This window comes from Sesamum indicum, linkage group LG1 (assembly GCF_026168435.1).
Source record: "Sesamum indicum cultivar Baizhima isolate 11 linkage group LG1, ASM2616843v1, whole genome shotgun sequence".
NCBI lineage: Eukaryota > Viridiplantae > Streptophyta > Magnoliopsida > Lamiales > Pedaliaceae > Sesamum > Sesamum indicum.
Window position 1 is genome coordinate 11,049,403 of NC_142657.1, and position 18,856 is coordinate 11,068,258.

Here is an 18,856-nt window from a genome sequence, read left to right on the forward strand (position 1 = left end):
TTCTGACTGCACTGGAACAAGGCTTATAAAAACCACATCAGAACAAGGTCATTTTTAATCAGGCCTTAGATACAGTCGTCCCATATATGAGACTGTGCGGATCCTCAAGTCTAATATTGAAGTCAAGGATTTCAAGTCATACTGACTAAGGCTCACGTGCTTCTGTATGACGACTCACCGCAGGTTAGTTCAGTCGCCTTGACAACTTTTGCCTATCACCCACTAAAATTGCGTAGATATCATATGTCTATCGCCTATGAAATACGACACCCATCATATAGACGTAATATTTAGTGCAGGTCCCATTAGAACCCTCGATGCCCATTCTTAGGGCTCTCGACTTGAAACATTTCAGATCCAACCCTCAAAATTAATTTCATGGTTGCCATCAGATACACAACCCAACTTCATTGGTTGATTAGTGATCTATGGACTTTGTTGCAATGTACGAAAATTTACTCTTATTCATTTAATTCAATATTACAAAATGAAAAGAAATTGCTTAAATAGATTATAAAATAGTCAATCTAATTAGCTTTTTGGTCACCTATTCTAACATACACAACATCAAGTCCAACATACCGAATCAACACTTTTGTGTTGCCTACTAGCGGATGCCCAAGACATCTAAGCTTTCTCATCAGTTATACGCAACTCAGACTTGAACACCTTAAGCTTTTTTATCAGTCAATCATGACTGAGTGTCGAATAATTTAAGCTTTATCATCAGTATCCTGGGACTAATTCTTGAATAGCTCATCCCTTATATAGGAATCTAATTCCTTTTAAGAACCATTTTGTGAATAATTATATTTGTGGCTTAGTGTTTTTCAAACATCTTTGCCTCATTCAAATGAGTAAGACATTTATACACTAAATACATTCGAACTCAACCTAACTCCTACTGACCTTGGGCTCATTTTAGCAAATCATACCCAGTATGATCCTGATAAATTGAACTGTTCCAATTATGTGAAGTCTCAACCTAGTTTGAACTTCATGAATCATTAGGCTGCAAGTCATTGATTCTGAACAATGTCCCACATCACTCTTCCTTATGTCCAATTGGATTATAATCCAATCGTTTGACAAGTAAGGATTGGAATACATTAGGTTAGAAAAAAAATATGCTTATTAAAAATGTTGTTTTCGAGAAAGTTGTAAAAAATCAAACTTCCACTATTTTCTTGACGTATATAAAAAACATCCTATTAACTCAAGAAATACTTTATAGAATGAAGGTTTATCGTACAATCATGGCTAAGATGATTTAGTGAAACATCGATAAAACAAAGTCCGACTTAGTTTAATTTCTTCCAGACCATTTAATCGTGGCCCCTTCAAAAAGAACTTCATTGATTGAGAATCACAATCTCATTCTAGATATTCAAGAACTCCCACTGAATACACACCCATCCGATCCAATCGAAAGGCAATCAATTTGGTTCATCACTGCGAGTCTAATTTTTTTAACCCCTCAAACGTAATCAGACTTGTGAATCCTATACTGATCTAGTGTATTTAAATGACCTACAAATGTCACATTGGATCCAATCTAACGTATAACTAGTAAGCTCACTTTGTCCAACAAAGAGCTTTTACGGACTTTCTCCTTGTCATAAAGGTTTTGAAAGTTAACGGATCTTATAATTTGTTTCTAATAGTCTTTGAATCTATTACTCTTTCTCATCCTTTACTAGAAGACATCATCCAACCAGAACTATAAGTCTCATTCTTGGTTATTATTTTAATGCTTTATTTGAGTATTCATAATCCCATTATGAGATAGTGTAAGATTTTATGTGCAACCCAGCAGACATGAATTCCACTCAATGTCAAATAAATAGCTTTTATTAATTAAAATATGTAACCACAATTGTTAAACAATGACTGAAAATATTATTTCGATCAAGATAGGTTGACTAAATACCATCCTAACATGATCACTATTAAGCCTAACTTAGTCCCTAGTCTTTATAGCAATAGCCCCGCTATCGCTCTGCCTTAGGACCTTCTTTTTTCAGCTTTTCTACTCCTTAATACCACCTGCAACTTTGCAGATTATGAATTATTGGTATCCAATACCAATAATAGAATGATGGTCATATTTATATTCAATTAAAGGTTTACCTTCATCGGAGAGGAGCTTAGGACACTCCCTCTTCTAATGGCCCTTTTTTCGGTAATAAATGCAAATATCATTTGAAATCATTAACTGCCGAACCCTCTTCCTCGTTCCTTTACCCCTCCCTAGTGGTGTAACAGGAGCAGTAGTTGATGACGTCTCATCTTTCTTCCTCTTCTCGTGTTCGGCATCGTTGCCCTTCAGTTTGAAGGTTGAAGCCTCTCCACTATTACTATCGATGCAGTTTTTTCAATTGTTGCCTCATATTGGACCAACATATTAATCAACTTATGAAGGCTTTTCTCAAGCTCATTCATTTTATAGTTGATAATAAATTGATTAAAAAAGGAAGCAAGAGATTGTGGGATCACTTCAACATACGTTTCTTCCCTCTCTAAATCAGCTTGAAGGTCTTTGAGCTTCTCCGCTAGGGATAACATCATCACTCCATGCTCTCATACAGACGATTCTTCAAGCATTTTGTGCCCAAAAATGCCTCCGTCATGACATATCTAATATGCTGGTCCGATACCGCATAGAGTTCTTTCATGTGGAGCATTATCAACCATACATCATTGTACCTCTCATACTATTTTCGGATCTTGTTAGTTATCGAGTCCAATACGATACTGCATACTTTCCGGTTATCCTCATGCTGCTGTGTGAATTTCTCACACGTCAAGTGTTCTTCGGGCAGGGACCCTTCCGACAAAGTCTGAGGTAGAGACTTATCCAGAACACAAGTCTGATTCTCGAAATTAAGGACTATCCTCAAATTCCTTAGCCAATTTTCATAATTGGTTCCATCGAATTTATTTCCTCAAGTACAGAATTAAGTGGATTCTTAGACATCCACAATTAACCAAAAAACAAAAGAATTGGTAGCTTATCATGATATTGTGTTCAAGTTAAGGACTTGGACTTCAATCAATAACTCACTATTTCTATGAAAGCCCATCCTTCTCAAATAGGGTTTAGGAAAATCATTTCTTAGTGAGCTTGAGGTCCACAAGAAAAATTCTTCATTGCCCGCTTTTAAGATTCACATGGAAATAACCTCACCTCAAATTCTTCATTGCCCGCTTTCTACTCCTTAATACCACCTTCTTAGTGGGCTTGACGTTATTGTGCCTCAACTCAAATAAGTTGGATATCCCGAATCCATTTCTTCTATGTAATGCATCCGTGATAGTATGGATTTAGGAAAACTTGGAGGTTTACGAATGAATTCTTTCTTGAACCTATTTTTTCATGAAAAACCTTGTTCTTATAAGTTCTTGGACTCGAAGCGAGGTTTTTATTGATTGTCATCTTAAGTGCATCCTCACCATCGAATGTAGTGGTTTTTCGCACCAAATGACAAATAAAATTCATGAGAAAAACATAATGCACATTATTAGAATTTTGTGTAGCACCACCAATGCTAAAACTCAACCTCTTTATCAAATTCCATGAGAATTCCGGGATCAACATCAATTTTTGTTTTAAAAGTTTTAAGGAATGGTCTTTCTAGCAAGATGGATGTGGAATTAGGAGAATTATACCCCGTCATATCAAGCACATAACAATCAGCAGAGAAAACCAATTTATTGACTTACACAAGTACATCTTCAAGAACTCTTTTGGGATAAACTACAGAGCAATCGGCAAGTTGAATCAAAATCCCCGTTTCTTTCAATGGGCTAATATTCAAAGATTTATAGATGTAAGAGGCATAACATTGATTAAAGCCCCCAAATCACACATGCCTTTTTCTATTTTAATCTTTTCGATTTTGCATGGGATAGAAAATGACCCAAATCTTTGTATTTATGAGGTAGTTTTCTTTGAAGAACGGCAGATGCATTTTCTCCCATACTTACCCTTTCATTACCTTTCAATTTGTATTTGTTGGTGCACAACTCTTTGAGAAACTTTGCATAGCAAGGTATTTGTTTAATTGCATCGAGTAAGGGAATATTTACCTCAACTTTCCATAAAGTTCTCAAGGGTCTCCTTCTCCCCTTCCTCCTTTTTAGACTTAGCAAATATCTCCAGGAAGGAAGTTTTGGATATAAACACCTTAGGGTGTTCCTCATTGGTTAGATCGAGCTTCTTAGCTTGCTTTTGGGGCATCTCAAGTTCATGCTTTGTTTTGCCCTATTCTGCGTGCCCACGCCTAGTTTAATTTTTGGCTTATAGCTCTTTTTCGCTACACACGATAATAGCACTAACGTTTTGTTTGGTATTAAGAATGGTTTAGGAGGGTAACTTACCTTGGGACTCCAACCGACTTACGTATGACGCCAATTGACTCATTTAGGACTCCAAAATTTGGGTGCTAGTATGAGTTTCTTGTTGAAATTTTGTGAGTCTCTTGTTGGAGTTGTTAGATACTTAAGGCGAGTGTTTTCACGATATCCTCAAGAGACATATCTGAATCGAAGTTGGGTTGATGAGGTGGCCGAGTTTGAGGTTGGGAATTGTAGCTAAGGTTGGGGATACCCTCCATCCCAAATTGTAGGTGTTGGAATAGGGATTGTATCTCCTTTGTGATGGTCCCAAAAATCCTCCCATAGCATTAGCATACATGGTGGCTTCTTCTTGGAGCGTAGGACAAGCATCGGTGGCGTGGCCAGAAGATGTGCATAACCCACAAGCTTTGACTTTTTGAGTGCTTCCTACTATGAACCTTTTAACAAGAGAGGTAAGTTCATCTAGACGTTCATTAATGGAAGTATTTACCTTATTAACCCTTCTTGGTGGGTTGTCACTCCTACTACCAAATTGTTGGGTGTTGAATGTCATGGTTATAATTAGCTTGCGTGCTTTGGTAGGATTTTTGTTATAAAAAGAACCTCCACTAGCTGCATCTATCAAGATTCTATTTGTCTCAAACAATCATTCATAGAAGTATTGAATCAAGAGGTGGTCCAGGATTTGATGATGGGTGCAACTCTCCACTAACTACTTGAATCCCCCCAATACTCGTGGAGATTTCATCGAAAAATTGATGTATTTCACTGCTTTCCTTTTGGATGTTTATAGTTCATGAAGCAGGGAAGTAGTTTCACGGAATTGCTTCTTAAGCTCGTTCTATCTAACATTGGACCCTGGAGGTAAGGAATCGAGTCAATCCTTTGCTTTATCGTCCAAGGAGAATGGAAAGGCTTATAATTTGACTTGCTCTTCGGTGACCTCTTGAGGCCTTGTACGGGAACATACCAAATGAAATTTCTTGAGATGTTTGTGTGGGTCTTCACTTGCAAGGCCACGACAAGTAGGAACTAAGCGAATAAGATCAAATCTGAGTTCAAATCAACATCTAAAGTAGGATATTCAATGTAGAGAGGTTGTTGATTTAAGTCAAGAGAAGTCATCTCTTTAATTGTCCATTCGGGATTTTGGGCCGTGACTTCTTCTTCAGAGTCGCTAGATGTAGGCAAGTCTAACTAGAAATCTGTTTCTGGTTCAGAAGAGGTAAAGACCTCTCCCTTGTGTTGCTTGGTTTTTTTTTGAAGTCTACGTGTGCTCTTCTCGATCTCGAGATCAAATTCAAAGTCACCTGTACAAAAAAAGCATGGCTATAAAAATCAACTAACAAAAGAAAATTAATTTAAAGACACCAATCCCCTGGCAATAGTGTCAAAATTTGAGGAGTTTTAAATCCACAAAAAATATTATCCTACTAAAAACTTGCATTAGTGATGAGTAGTTTGAATCCGTAGATATTGGTTTCAAATTAATTCCTTTAAGAGTTGAAGTAAATTAAAAAGGGGGGAGCTTGCTTCAAATAGAAGAAAACACTTAAAAATAGAATAAATATGAGGAAAAACATTCTAGTTAAAGACATGATCATACTCAATTCCAAGATTGATCATAGATGCAAAGGTGACAATTATCCATGAATATAAATTGATTATAGTCATGGGTACGACCTAACAAACTCACATTTTCTTACCTTGTCGATAGTCAGAGAGCATCCGTTGATTAAATCCCTAATCAGTAAACAACCTTGGGAACGTTCTCAAATTTAATTTTACCAACAATATTAAAAAGTACAAAGGCCCAATTTTAACAAATAAGTTCCTACAATAATTTATTTAAGTTAGATTGTGCATTCCCCACAACACAATAAAAAACTATGACATATTTAATTATGTTGCGTTAACACTAGTTATTGAACTAAACAAAAAATTACGATTTGTAAGTTCAATTGGCCAGGCAAATATTCTTGACATTGAATAATGGGTCCTATCATTTATAAATCAGATTATTTGTAATAAAAACACAGAGAATAACATAAATACTAATATGAATGAAAGTATAAATAATAAATAGATCTCACAACTCATTGAAATTAAGCATTCATCGAATCTTTAACCGAAATTAGAGAAATTAGCTATACATGCTCATAAAAGAACGCATAAGAAGAAAAGAGAAAAATATCATAAAAACGCAAAGAATGTCTAGAGAACAGAGATCTAAGTATTCAAGATCCAAAGATGAAAAGTTGTCCTTATGATAAATTATATCACATATATATACTGTTAGTTACCTAATTCTATTAGAATTAAGAAATGTTGATTCCTAATAAAACTAAAAATCCTAAAGAAATAAAACTATTGTCCTAAAGAGATTCTTCCAGCAAAGATAGTTTCTAATCAGCTAAAGGTATCCCAATCAACTACAAATCTTCCCAGAAATTACATCTTGGACTTTCCTTTTCTTATTTACTTCCTGCAGGTTTAGGCGTGGGCACGTCTAACCAATCATTATGACCTATCAAGATACTGATTGTGGCTTCTTTCTTCCTTTTTCATTCAATCAATCTCTTATAAGCTAATGTTACAATACAACACTTGATTAGGAGCATTTTAACCACTAAAAATAGCAAAATATCATTTGAAATCATAATAAAATGCACTCCTATCACACGCGATTGACATCATTCCTCAAGTTTGGGGACTAATCTCATGCTATTAGAACCGAAAATGCCCATCATACTGACCAAAGCCTCAAGGTTTCCATCTGACGCTTCCTGCTAGTCAATTCAGTCAATCGACTACCTTGCCAACTAACATACTAAAATTGCATAGATGACCTACGTCTCTTGCTTATGAAACAGGGTTGCGGTACTTAATAGAAGTCTCTATAGGACACTTGATGCCCTTTCTCGATGTCCTCAACTTGGAAAATTTTAAACCAACTCTCATGAGTTGGTTTTATAGCTGCCGAATCTATGTGCGACCCAACTCCATTGGTTTGACCTTCGAAATGTGGGCATTTTTTTGTGGCACTAAAACCCCATTAAACATCAGTGGTAAGCACAACGAAACACATTTCCAATTTGATGAATTCTTACCGTATTCATCAATTCAATATTACTCGATAAAGATTGACAATAGAAAATAACCAATCCAATTGGCTTTTGATCATCCATTTAAATATAAACGAGGCCTAGTTCCACACCATAGCCTTCTGGTGGAACCATGTATGGGTCCTCATCTAAGTGCCCGTGCTAAATCACATTATTTATATCAAGCTGTTGAATAGGCCAAGTATAACTTGTTGCAATCACCAGAAAAATTTGTACTGTGACAGTCTTTGCCACTAGAGAAACGCTTTCCCTATAATCAACTAATTCGACTTGATTGTAGTGACCAAGCGACCTTTGTATCTTTCACACTCACATAAGCCTTAGCTTGATCTTAATCACCCATTTGGGAGCTATGGCCTTCTTGCCAACAGGTTAAAGTGTTAGCTTCCAAGTGCAGTTCTTCTCTAAACCTTGGATCTCATGATTCATGGCTTCCCTCCATTCTGGATGTTTGGCAGCCTCCACAAAGGAGTTCCCGCAATATTGATAAAGAAGTTAAATGACATATATACAGCAGTACCAGAGTATAATGGGGGAAGAATTTTGATGGCAAACGAAGTCGTCTAACCGATAGATCGTTTAGTGTGCCTTGCTGATTTTCTCGGAGGCTAAGGAGCAACAGTAGGAGGAGATGGAAGACTCTGGAGGACACTCAATAGAAGGTGAGAGTCAAACTGCAAGAACTAAAGCAAAAGTGGAAGGATTGGAACATATGGAGTCAGAATATAAACGAATTGAAGGTAAGGGACAGCTAGATGAGGGTTGAGGATAGTCGGCACAAGGGTAGACTATTTCATGAAACACAACGTCCCTAGAGGTAAAGGTATCATTGGTAGTTACATCATAAAGCCTACAACCTCTTTTATGCATAGCATATCTAACGAAAAAAACATTTGGATGCTCTATTGTGGAATTTGGATTTATGAGGATCATAGAAGGAGAAGTTCCATACAATAGTTCATAAGGTGTTTTCCAGTTAAGCCTTTAAGTCGGGATCCTATTTATCATATATGTGGCTGTAAGGATAGCATCTCCCTATAATTTTGTTGGAAGCGAAGCTTGGAATAGAAGGGCTCTAGCTACATTAAGAAGGTGCCTATGCTTTCTTTCAACTCTCCGATTTTATTGTGGAGTATAGGTGGAAGAAGTTTGACGAAAAATTCTTAATTCATGGAATAAAGACTGGCATTCTTTGTTTAGGAATTCTGAGCCATTATTAGACCTGAAGGTCTTGATAACACCTCTAAAGTGTTTATGTATCATTTTACAAAATGTGGAAAGTCTTGAGAGCACTTGAGACTTATGTTTAAGGAGAAAAGTCCATAAGGACCTGCTATGATCATCTTCAATAGTAAAACTGTAACTGCATCCGAATATGGTGTGCTCTTTATAAGGACCCCAGAAATCCAAGTGGAGTAGTTCAAAAGGTGCAGACGAGTGGGAATTACTAAGTGGGAAAGGTACCTTGGCTTGTTTGGCTGACTGGCATATTTCACACACAGGTTGAGTTGAGTCATTATGGGAACTGCAAATAGAGAGGTGTTTCATTGCTTGTACAGAAGAGTGCCCTAATCTCTTATGCCAAGTAGTCTTATTACAATGGTCTATAGCAAAACAAGATACATGAGCCGGTGACAATTGAGTAGAAAGAAGGCTTTTAGTAGTATCCTATCTCAACATATACAGTCTTTTAAAAATAGATCCCTTGGCCAGGATCTTCCTAGTATTTGATCCTGCAAAAACCAAGAATTTTGAGAATAAAAAAACCTTCAAGGTGATGAAGAACACAATTGAGTAACGAATAGAAGATTGACTGAAAAATCAGGGATATAGAGCACATGATTGAGTGTCAAGTCAGCTGAAACTTGTATAGTTCCAGCGTATCGTACAGATTTCTTACTACCATCGGGAACATTAATGAATTATGGATGTTTAGATTGTGTATAGGATTGGAAAAGTATAATGTCTGCGGTTATGTGGTTAGTTGCTCCTGTATCAATTATCCAAAACGTGAATCCAATGCAGATTTGCTAGAAACATTTATCTGCAAACCCACCATCATTATATGCATAGTTCGCATAGTTAGGAGTCAATGGATCTGAAGGCAAATTTTGTTCCTTCACAACCTTCAATATTTCAGTCGTCATAGTTGTGATAGCGTCTTGATTAGGTACAAAAATGTGTTGCTCACTCGATCTTTCATTACTATATACACCTGCCACTGTAGCTGCAAAGTTCTTCACCGCAGCTCCTTTCTTCCTTTCATTAGGTAAACTCTTGTACCAGTCTAGTACACCTAATAGTTTGAAGCACGATTCGTTTGAATGGCCTGATTTGTGACAGTGATCACAAACTAGAGATCTTTTATCCACAAATTGCTTCTTCTTCTGTATAGGCTTATCATTGAAGCCTCTCATATTTTCTTTTCCAGCAGAATGATAAGCAGTGTTGTATTATGAGAGTCAGCCATACCTATACTCACAGATTTCTATATTTCAACACTCGAGATCATAGCATGTCTTTTCAACGTCAGGTAAAGGATCCGTCATAAGTACTTAATTACGCTCATATACTTCATGCAATTCCATAAGAAATTGCATCAACTATGTTGATTCGTTTTGAACTGACACTGGGTTACAAATTTCACAAACACATTTTCCACAAGTACATTTTGGAGGAGGAGCTAAGCGGGCAATCTCATTCCATAGTTTCTTTATTTTCGTGAAATATGCAGCGACTGATAAATCTCCTTGTGAAACTGTGGATATCTCTCGTTGTATTTGATAGATCATTGGTCCATTGCTCCTCTCTTATCTCCTTTGAAGCTCCAACCGCAGTTCGTGAGAAGATGAAGCTTACATGAATGCTTCGACAATATCTTTTGATATGGAATTCCATATCCAGGAAGTCACCATCAAATATACGCTCTGCTATTCCTCGGAAATCAAACCAAGCTTCAGCCTTGTGCCAAGTGACATATATATAGATCTACTCCAAGCAAGGCAGATCCATTAAGTGGTACACTCAATAAAGATAAACTAGTATGTTCAAAGGGTTGAAGATACAGTACATCCTTCTTGAACTGGAAATCGTTAGCTGCAGTGCTAGTAATTGCACTCTTAGCCATTATTGTAATAGAACATTAAAAAAATAGTTGCACAGGTGAATGTATGATGAGTGTCGAAGTCACCAAAAATAATTCCTACTACACTTGTGAAAGTGGGAGTAGGGTCGATCCACAGAGATTGGCTTTAAGTTGATTTCTTTGAGAAAATAGAAAATAATGGGGGGAAGGTTGTGATAAATAGAAGGGATCAAAAACTAAATAATTAAAAATACCTGATAGAGATATGAGAGAGAGATTTCCCGGTTAAGGCTAGGATTATGCTTGATTCTTGTGAGTTGATCATTGATGCAAGATTAACACATGTATGGACAAATAAACCAGTTATGGTCGTTGGTACGACCTAACAACCTCACCTTTCCTTACCTTTTCGTTAGCCAAGGTACGACCGTTGGCTAGATCTCTAATTAACAGACAACCCTGGGAACGTCCACAAGATTTAATCTATTAACAGCATTAAGAATTAGAAAGGCCTGATTCTAATCAACAAACTCCTACGAGGACAATTCGTTTAAACTAGATCATGCATTCCCCATAACATAATTAAATACTGTGACATAACTAATCATGCTACGTTGCCACTAAGTATTGAACTAAATAAACAATTACACGGATTTATAAAGTTCAATTAGCTAAGCAAACCTTCTTGATAATGAACAACCGGCCGAATAATTCATAAATCAGACGTTTGTAATTAAAGCACAGAGAATAACATGAATATTTGTTTGACAAGTGTAGAACGCAGATTAGATCTCACAACATAACGGGAATCAAGCAATCACCATACCTTAACTAGAAAATAGGGAATTTAGCCGGACATGTTAATGGAAGAACACACTATAAAGTGGAATTCCATTAATTCCGGTAGTGAAATAAAATAAAAGAGAAGAGATGAACAGAGAATTCTATAGAGTTCTAAGATAAAAACTGAATGTCTTCTAATGAAGAGATCCCCCCTATTTATAATAAAAGTTCCCTACGAATCTAGACGTAGTGGGGGGATAGATATATGATAAACTCTAAAAAGGTAAAAAGATTACAAAAGATAAGCTTAAAAGAATCCTTTCTAAATCTAAACACTTGATTCCTTTATCTCTTAGGAGAATCGTTCGTGCTTATCCTTATCCCGAGTTGACTACTCCATTAAGCGTGGGCACGCTTTGTCAATTCTGCAGAAACGTCCTTGTAATCTTCCTTTTTGCTGAATATGCAATAAAATCACATAATTAGGAATATTTTGGCTTAAAAAAGGAAGATTAAATGGCTATAAAATCATTATAATTGCAGAGTTATCAATGTATGAGTATGCAGAGACCCTCACTAATAAGGCTTTGATACCATAATGAAATGCAAGGCGTCAGAGTAAAATCTAATGCGAGAGAAGCCATCAAATTGAATCTACCAGATGCAGAGGAATCATCATTTTCACCACGAGGGGTTGCAGCAACTCTTGAATGTTCAACAGCAACACAACACCCCCGAGTTTAGCCAAGTTCCTGTTGGGAATATATGAATACTGGAGAGATTTTGAAGCGTGATTTCATTGTCCTTAAAGTGAATTTGCTCCCACTATATGTTGTTGCCGGTTAGATGCTTCTGGAAAACAACTTTTAAAATTGTAGCTTTAAGCTTTTACATTTTCAAAAAAGTCATCTTATTTCAACAAAATGCTTTTTATTATTTGCAGCTTTTTATTAGAGAATAAAATAATTATAAAGCATAATTTTCAACGTGGCCAAGTGCCAAGTGAATTTATATATTAAATAATGTACATAAATATATTTAAATTCCCTCCTTTTCGTAATTATTCCCTCAATTTTTCATGTTACACTTTTAATTGGATAACTCTTTATTCATATGTTAGACGAAATTAACGGTAGCATAAACCTTAAACCAAAATTTCTCTAGACTAACTGGCAATATTAAAACCATTATAATATCGGTGTTCTTTACCAATTCTCTTGATAGACCTTTTGTCAATGGATCCGCTAAATTCTTTTATGATCTCACAATGTTATGGTAATTACACCTTCTAAAATCAAATCCTTTATATAACCATGCCTTAGGTTAATATGTCTATTCCTTTCATTTAATTTATTAAGAGCTCTAGACATAGCTGCCTCACTATCACAAAACAAAGAGATGGTTGGCATTGATTGTGGCCACAACGTAATATCTAATAACAAACTGCTTAGCCATTCGGCCTCCTTGATTGTTGCTGCCAATGCAACAAATTCGGCTTTCATTGTAGAATGTGTTGAATAAGTTTGTTTCTTGCCCATGCAACTACTCCTCCAGCAAGAGTAAAAATCCACCCAAATGTAGACTAATTATTTCCAATTCTAGTTATCCAACTAGCATTGGAATAGCCCTCTAATAATGCTGGAAATCTATTATGGAAGAGTCCCAAATTCACAGTTCCTTTGAGATATCCAAAAACTCTTCTAATCCTTTTCCAATGTTCTATACTAGGATTATTTGTAAACCCATATAGTTTACAAACAATGCATAACACACATTAGACTTCCAATTGCACTTGCGTACTCTAATTGTGCAATTGTTCTACCCGTTTTTCCACGAGTAGACAATAAACGTCACAAGGGTACTAAATGCTTTAATATGGGACGTAAATTGCAACGCTTCTAGACTTATGGGACTAAATCTGTTGAGTCATAAAATAATGGAATCAAAATCACAAATGGGTAATTTCTGGGATGTAAATTGTAATTTTTCTACTATTTGCCATTTGTGTTCTCTTATGTTTTAAATGCTTTTTTCTTTTAATCAATAAATCAAATCGATATGAACAACTACTCTAATACACAGATAGAAACATAATGGAGGCTAACAGAACGAGCTCGTTGTTAGATAGACGTCAAAATTAGAAGCGTATTTATAATTTATCAAACATCGAGAAGATTTTTGTAAATAACAAATTTTTAAAAGATGTGATTGTATTTCACCATTTTTTATGGGCTAAAACAGCTAACATCCTATTTAATTTAAAATAAGTAACTTTTTTCTAATGGGTTAAACCAACTAATCCATTGCAACTATTTTAAAAAATAACAATATTAAAATATACATACACAAAAATAATTATTTTGTTGAAACCAAAATTTTATTTAAAGAGAGAAGAATAGGGATGGAGAAAATATTTGGGTATGAATAAGCGGGTATGTACGTTAGTTGAAGATGATCCAATTTTTGAAACGTTAATAAATTTTATGATTTGAAAGTAGGTAAGGAGGATACAGGCTACAACTAGCATGTAAAATTAGGCCAGTTGGACATGAGCCATGTAAATATCTTTTGTACAAGGTCACAACCCCATTTCCCATTTCTCAATGCCATCTGCCGAAAAAAATTACAATATATATCCAATAACTTAGTCATTTGCAATTTTGGTCCCATTATTTTATGACTTAGCAGATTTAGTCCCATAAATTCAAAAAGAATTGTAAATTACGTTCCATTATCCATTTTTGTTGAACTGTTAAAGAAAGAAGCACTGAACGTGCATTACACGTGTTTCTTCCATTAACAGTTTAATGAAATTGATAATGGATCGTAAATTATAATCTTTTTGGATTTATGGGACTAAATCTGTTGAGCCGTAAAACAATGGGACTTAAAAATCAAAAAAGGGATAACTTATTGGACGTAAATCGTAATTTTCCCACTGGAAAGATTTTGAAGCAATGAGTTCGCTCTCCTTGAAGTGAATTTGCCCCCACTATATGGTAGTTGCCGTGTTAAGCAAACTCACTTTTAGAATACGACAAAATCAATCATGGCTTGCCCAACAGCAATTCTGGATGCCTACTTTCAGAAACAACTCAAAAAGTAAAAATATCAAGTGAAACAACTTACGAATATAAAGTATATATTCTGCAACTTAATTTCATCTATATATAAATATTTAAATGTCTTTTCAGAAAATATGCATCCATTCAATTTAGATCTCTTAATCTAAAAGTTGCAACACTTCACAAAAAATTCCTTTTTCGATTAGATGCTTTTGGAAAACAAATTTTAAAGTTGCAGCTTTTAAAGTTTTTATATTTTGAGAAAAGTAATCTTATTTCAACAAAATGCTTTTTATGATTTACAATTTTTTATAAAAAGGAATGAAATAAGTATAAAGCATAATTTTTTAAAATAAAATAAAATAAATTATCATTTATTTCGCAGGATAAATGTGCACGTTCCACGTGGTCAAGTGCCAAGTGAACTTATATATTAAATACTATATATATTCCCTCCATTTTTCATTTACGCTTTTTAATTACATAACTCTTTATTAAGTATTTAAAGCTTAATTAATCTTTTCATATGAATATGGAATTAATATGTGCAAGCTATCCAACAATTTCTCCAACGATTGAGGATGACATTCACCAAAGTTTTGCAAGTTTTAACCCGAGGCTATAATGTACTAATACTTCAAAAAATTATTTAGTGTAGTGTTGGATACATGTCGGATTTGCACACGATTTAGACACGCCTTGAATACATGGCCGACACACTACAAAAGCATGTCTGACACATTTTGGACACGTTTAGCGATTTTTTTATAATTTTAAAAAGTTTTGGGCTCTTTTTAAAAAAAAATCTTTTGTACTTAGTAAAAAAAATAATCAATTCACTCATCTCGGAGTACAAATTTTGGGATGATATTACTAAAAAAATCAAGAGATGGTCATGATGATTTAACAAATTTATTGTATTATATAATTTTTTTATTGCATACTTTTTAAAATAAACTGATTATAATATTTTCGAATCAATATTTAATTAAGAATTAAAATATAAAACATGCATATTTTATGTTTTATCTTAATATTTCTTATATTGTATTTTTTAATTTTATTAAAAAATGTGATTATATATAATAAGTAAACATAATATATAGTGATGTCCGTGCCATGTGGTGTCCTAATTTTTTAAATTTTTCCTGTCGCTATATCCTATCATATTGTATTTGTATCACAGTATTTTTATCACATATTTGTGTCCGTATTCATACATCATACACTGCAGGCTAGCAAAATAGTGTAAGACAAACAAGGAATCAGTTTCCATGATCAAATACTTGTCGCCATCAGCTCTTAGTGAGATTAATTAAAAAAACAAACAAAAAACATAAAATGTATATTATTTCATCTAAAAATTCATAAAATTTATTGTTCTTGGGAAAATGAAACTTTGGAGGGTGAAAACCTCATTTGCTTCGAATGTGGTATTAAGCATACTTTACATGTGAAATATCGTCAATTTTTTCAAAGTTAGCCATTTTCGTATTTTGTACCTTTTAATATTAAAATAGGTTAGGAACTGATGGTTTAATATATATAAATTGACATATGTCGAACGTCATCTCCCCTTAATTAATTAATCTGGTCTGTGTGTACATATATACATTAAATGAACACAAAAAACAATTATAATTAATTTATATTAATATAATAGTTTAAAAAATGTTGAGAATTCAAAATTTCAACGAAAATTAAATATATTCTTACTGTAATAGGTAATAGATTTTAGTCTGAAGTACATATTATTGTGGAAGACGGCTAAATCAATTTAATATTTGTGGACTCCTAAATTTCCACATTTCTTTGCTTGGTGTACAAAAGACAAAGAAGATAATTTTATTTGAATTTTTGACCTTAGTATTTCGGGTGATCATTAAGGCGGCTAACAATTGTTAGGCCTAACAAGAGGAAATTTTTGTTTCGTGGAATCCAATTAAATCATCCACCGCAACAAATTCAATATTTTATCATAATTAATTATCATGATTAAAAATAAATAGTCGTAATAAATAATTATTGATAACGACTACGTAACAGTTATTGACCGTAATTTTTTGCGAGTTCGGCTAAAATATTTGTCATGCCTAAAAATCACGGTAAAAATGTCTGTTGTGGCTTGTTGACATGGAAAATATAATTTTTATGATGGATAATCTAAATTTTTGCATCCATTTTTATTTAACCATAGTTGATTAAAATTATTATTTACCACGATTTTAGTTTGTAGCCAATAGTAATTTTTTTTCTAGTGATCTGAGGTGAGGTTGAGGTAATTTGATGAAGCTCGTATGGTGGGCTACGCTCCCGACTCATTTTCAAATTGTGGCCGACTCGAAACCGGCTTTATTCATTTCAGATCGTCATGATCTGATCTTGGTACTTCTGTAATATTAAGGGGTTAGTGTAATTATTCGATTATTTTCGTATTTGTAGTTCGCTTGAAATCGTACAATTTGGATAAATTAATAAATAGCCACCTTTCATGCTCGAGGTATAACTCTTATTATCTTAACATTTTTTACGATCTTAAATACTTTATTCTTACATCTTGTCAGACTCATACATCGACCAAAACAATCATCACCGAGGTCTTTTCTGTGTGATTCTGATGATGTTTTACTTGTTGGTCTCCCGCTAAAATCAGGTAACAACAAATAGTACAAAAATTGTTATTTATATTAGCATATGATGCGTACATAATTTAAAAAATATATATTCGATGCAATAATATTAATTATAATTAATTGCCTAATTTAAACAAAAAAAATTAAATAACAATCGATAAGTCTAATTCAACGGGACATAAATACAATTCTTGAAAAATTATATTTGTGATATTTCTTGCAAATTTTCATAGGATAATTAAGAAATCGAACATTCCTCAAATGTCCTGTCAAAGTCTAAACATGTAATTACCTATTGTGTACGTCGAGATGAAGTTGACCAGCCAGTTAATTACTTCTTCCACAATGGTTTTAATTTCTCCAAACGAATGAAGCATATATAATTTAGTAAAATGAATTTCATTTTTCAATTTTAAACATAATAAATTTTAATTAAAAATATTAAAAATTTGTGATTTTGTATTATAACAAATAGATCTCTTGCTTGAAAGTAAACAATTATATATATTCATCCAGCAAGCCAATTTAATAAACCATTGATTTTTTAATGTGGTCCATTTCATTTAAATCATGTGATATGAAATATTTTAGAGTAATCTTAAAATTAATGAGTAGATCGGCCAATCAGATAACAAGTGTAACAAGTTTATAATTCTGAAATTACATAATATATATTTCTTGTAAAGAATAATTATTACAATATTCGGGGTAATAACCATGTACACGCCGTCATAAACCTGCAATTATTGAAGAAAAAATTATAATTTCAGTCCTGTAATTTAAAGAATGTGGCATTTTTGGTCCTATATGAATTGATTGGTGCAATTTAATTTTGTACCTTTATAATTATGGCAATTTTACTTCTTTTCCAGTCAATTTTTAGCCGAAAAATTGCATTTGACTTGCACATGGTTCAATTAAATTTTAATTTTAATTCCGTAATTTAAGGAGTGTTGGATTATTTTTAGAAAATCAACAATTAACTATTTAAATGCCTTTAACCTCTATTCTCTATAAATTTATTTAGTAAAGCAAACAAGAACGGAAAAGAAAATAATCCTCAAAGAAAAATGGATTATTCTCTATATATTAATCAATATGACTTAAAATTATATCATGATAAATTAAAATTATCTACCACAATTAAATAAAATCATAGAAAAAACTCAAGTTTTGACCACGATTAATTGTCATTTGTTATTTTTTTATCTGATGCCAAAAATACTTATTATAGTTTTTAATTGTAGCAGATATTTTGAATTTGCTCACAAAAACCAATGTTTAATTTCCATTGAGCATCCATGATTAACTAATTAGTATTTGTCATATTCTTTTATTTTTATTTATAGTAACTAATTAAAATGAAAAGTCATACGTTTTAGAGTGCATTAATCGATAATGTTTTTTTTTCTTCCATAGGGCATTAATTGATAATCCAATGTGACTAATTGACTGTTTCAACGAACTATCAATCTATGCACTCGGTTTAACTTAGTTACTACAGAGAGGACTTTAGGGACATTCTTGATTCAGGACCATCATGCGAAAATCTTAGTGCGCACCTAATATCATTAAACTTGAACCAATTGTATGTCAAGTGTAATAAATTTGTCGTGTGATTAGTGTAAATTTAAAAAAAAATGACCATTCATATAACGAGTGTATCATCATACTTGCTTTGTAATTTATTTAGTTTGACCGAACCAAATTCGGGCATGAATTTTCAGACCATCATGCAAATTCCTAGTTGGAGATTAAACCTAGTATAGGTGAAAGGAAAATAAAAGCAAGCAAGTTGCTGACATT